Genomic DNA, 4197 nt, shown 5'->3' on the forward strand with positions numbered 1-4197 from the left:
GTCAATAATTCCTCCCTGGTTTATTCATTCGTTGTCATGTCAACAATGTATTCAAAGTGCTGCCCACTATATTCCAACTATAGAAGTGGAATAATCATTATATTTCCATGATTCCAACAGTTCACCATTGAACTAGGCCTATGTGTTTTGCTCATATCATGCTGCGTGGCACAGTGTGGAAATGATCATAAAAGTCCAGGAAATGCAGAAATTGATGAAAATTATTTTTAGTTTAGAGTTGGATTGAACAGTATAAATGGAGAAAGCCCCATTGAAATCACTTATAATAAACGACAGGAGTCGCTAGAGCGCGATGGGTGGGCCAAACCCTCCCCTCACGGGTCTCCCGGTCACGGCCGGCTGCGACACAGCCTGGGATCAAACCCAGGTCTGTAGTGACGCCTGTGGCGCTGCGATGCAGTGCCCTAGACCGCTGCGCCACTCGGGAGGCCTCGTGATATGATATTTTGTCCATATCGCAAAGCCCTATGGTGGAGAGGAGATGCCTTCAGGACCCACGTTGATCTGTAGAGATGACAGTGGAATAGAGGTGGGGGAGAAGGCTGCAAGGCTCTATCCACTACCCTTCTACCTGAAGTGTTCACTCCACTCCCCTATGCTAACCCCAATCCAATGCTTTTAAATACATAAGGAGGAGTGAGAAAGTTGTTGTGGAAATTCTAACCAAAAGGAAGAGAGAGACTGTAGATTCCTCAAACAGCAACTTTATTAAAATATTTGCAAAAATGGAGCTCAATCACTCAATAGTGCAGAGTTATAAGCCCAACGAACAGAGTTGGCGCTCAGCTTTTATAGAAAAGTACAACCTCTTTGTCTTCGTGGCAGTTTAGCAGATGGGTGGAAACAGGGGCGGAACATAATGTGTAAAAGGCGATTGGTTTGTCTGTGCAGATTGAGATGGCACGTGGGCTCAACCGTATAACTGCGTTATGTCACAGTTCACACTATTATGTGCTCCTTCCTGCAAGTTTCCATACAGCTGACTTCCTGCAGATAGTAAAACCACGGGATGTCTCCCATGCTGCGGTCGCACCCAAACGGATCTTAGCTATACGCCCAGTCTTGTGACTAAGTCACACAAAGACAAGTTTGTATCAGTTTAGAAGAAAAAAAACACGGGATAGCATGACTAATTTTGTAATTTTTCCCCCCACAAAATGCACACTTCAGGGGAGAAGTGTAGGTATTTGCAACACATTCAAGGGCATTCTACTGATGCTCCCTACCCCCTACCCCCTTAACCCTTAACCTGTGGAAAGTTACTGTCCATGGTAGATAAACCAATTCCGTCTAGTTTAAAATTTCGTTCCAGTACACCTCACAACCTGAAAGATCATACGGTAAAAGCAATAAGGCATGAGAACCGGGGATTATCGTATGAAGAACTCCTGACTAAGGGGCTGTTCTTAGACTCAAGGCCAAGCCAAGGTTACCCCCTAGGGGAAACATACCTTAAAAGGGTGTTATTCACGATTCTCATGCCTTATTGCTTTTATGAAATGGTTGCCAACATATTAAAAAAAGATGAACGACATGTCGCTGGGCTGGAGAGGATAAATGACGTGTTGCTTGTTTTGTTTCCAAAAGGTATCGAAATTGTCAACAAAAGTTACACCCATTGAGCTGCAATAATCACGTAGCCAGTTGTGAAGAGCAAGAATCCTGCTAAAGCGTTCAATGCCACGATTCAGAGAGGGCACAGGGACATTTATATATATTTTTTTATTTCACCTTTATTTAACTAGGTAAGCCAGTTGAGAACAAGTTCTCATTTACAACTGCGACCTGGCCAAGATAAAGCAAAGCAGTGCGATTAAAAACAACAACACAGAGTTACATATGGGGTAAAAAAACAAAGTCAAAAAATACAACAGAAAATATATATACAGTGTGTGCAAATGTAGCAAGTTATGGAGATAAGGCAATAAATAGGCTATAGTGCAAAATAATTACAATTAGTATTAACACTGGAATGCTAGATGTGCAAGAGATTATGTGCAAATAGAGATACTGGGGTGCAAAAGAGCAAAATAAATAACAATATAGGGATGAGGTAGTTGGGTGGGCTAATTTCAGATGGGCTGTGTACAGGTGCAGTGATCGGTAAGGTGCTCTGACAACTGATGCTTAAAGTTAGTGAGGGAGATAAGAGTCTCCAGCTTCAGAGATTTTTGCAATTCGCTCCAGTCATTGGCAGCAGAGAACTGGAAGGAATGGCGGCCAAAGGAGGTGTTGGCTTTGGGAATGACCAGTGAGATATACCTGCTGGAGCGCAGACTATGGGTGGGTGCTGCTATGGTGACCAATGAGCTAAGATAAGGCGGGGATTTGCCTAGCAGTGATTTATAGATGGCCTGGAGCCAGTGGGTTTGACGACGAACATGTAGTGAGGACCAGCCAACAAGAGCGTACAGGTCACAGTGGTGGGTAGTGTATGGGGCTTTGGAGACAAAACGGATGGCACTGTGATAGACTACATCCAATTTGCTGAGTAGAGTGTTGGAGGCTATTTTGTAAATGACATCGCCGAAGTCAAGGATCGGTAGGATAGTCAGTTTTACGAGGGCATGTTTGGCAGCATGAGTGAAGGAGGCTTTGTTGCGAAATAGGAAGCCGATTCTAGATTTAACTTTGGATTGGAGATTCTTAATGTGAGTCTGGAAGGAGAGTTTACAGTCTAACCAGACACCTAGGTATTTGTAGTTGTCCACATACTCTAGGTCAGACCCGTCGAGAGTGGTGATTCTAGTCGGGTGGGCGGGTGCCAGCAGCGTTTGATTGAAGAGCATGCATTTAGTTTTACTAGTGTTTAAGAGCAGTTGGAGGCTACTGAAGGAGTGTTGTATGGCATTGAAGCTCGTTTGGAGGTTTGTTAACACAGTGTCCAATGATGTATACAAAATGGTGTCATCTGCGTAGAGGTGGATCTGAGAGTCACCAGCAGCAAGAGTGACATCATTGATATACACAGAGAAAAGAGTCGGCCCAAGAATTGAACCCTGTGGCACCCCCATAGAGACTGCCATAGGTCCAGACAACAGGCCCTCCGATTTGACACATTGAACTCTATCTGAGAAGTAGTTGGTGAACCAGGCGAGGCAGTCATTTGAGAAACCAAGGCTATTTAGTCTGCCAATAAGAATGCGGTGGTTGACAGAGTCGAAAGCCTTGGCCAGGTCGATGAAGACGGCTGCACAGTACTGTCTATTATCGATCGCGGCTATAATATCGTTTAGGACCTTGAGCGTGTCTGAAGTGCACCCATGACCAGCTCGGAAACCGGATTGCATAGCGGAGAAGGTACGGTGGGATTCGAAATGGTCGGTGATCTGTTTGTTAACTTGGCTTTCAAATACTTTCGAAAGGCAGAGCAGGATGGATATAGGTCTGTAACAGTTTGGATCTAGAGTGTCACCCCCTTTGAAGAGGGGGATGACCGCGGCAGCTTTCCAATCTCTGGGGATCTCAGACGTTACGAAAGAGAGGTTGAACAGGCTAGTAATAGGGGTTGCGACAATTTCAGCGGCTAGTTTTAGAAAGAAAGGGTCCAGATTGTCTAGCCCAGCTGATTTGTAGGGGTCCAGATTTTGCAGCTCTTTCAGAACATCAGCTGTCTGAATTTGTGTGAAGGAGAAGCGGGGGGGGCATGGGCAAGTTGCAGCGGAGGCTGCAGAGTTGGTGGCCGGGGTAGTGGTAGCCAGGTGGAAAGCATGGCCAGCCGTAGCAAAATGCTTGTTGAAATTCTCGATTATTGTAGATTTATCGGTGGTGATAGTGTTTCCTAGCCTCAGTGCAGTGGGCAGCTGGGAGGAAGTGCTCTTATTCTCCATGGACTTTACCGTGTCCCAAAACTTTTTGGAGTCAGTGCTACAGGATGCAAATTTCTGTTTGAAAAAGTTAGCCTTTGCTTTCCTGACTGCTTGTGTATATTGGTTCCTAACTTCCCTGAAAAGTTGCATATCGCGGGGGCTATTTGATGCTAATGCAGTACGCCACAGGATGTTTTTGTGCTGGTCAAGGGCAGTCAAGTCTGAGGAGAACCAGGGGCTATATCTGTTCTTAGTTCTGTATTTTTTGAATGGGGCATGTTTATTTAAGATTGAGAGGAAATTACTTTTAAAGAACAACCAGGCATCCTCTACTGACGGAATGAGATCTATATCCATCCAGGATACC

This window comes from Coregonus clupeaformis, chromosome 21 (assembly GCF_020615455.1).
Source record: "Coregonus clupeaformis isolate EN_2021a chromosome 21, ASM2061545v1, whole genome shotgun sequence".
NCBI lineage: Eukaryota > Metazoa > Chordata > Actinopteri > Salmoniformes > Salmonidae > Coregonus > Coregonus clupeaformis.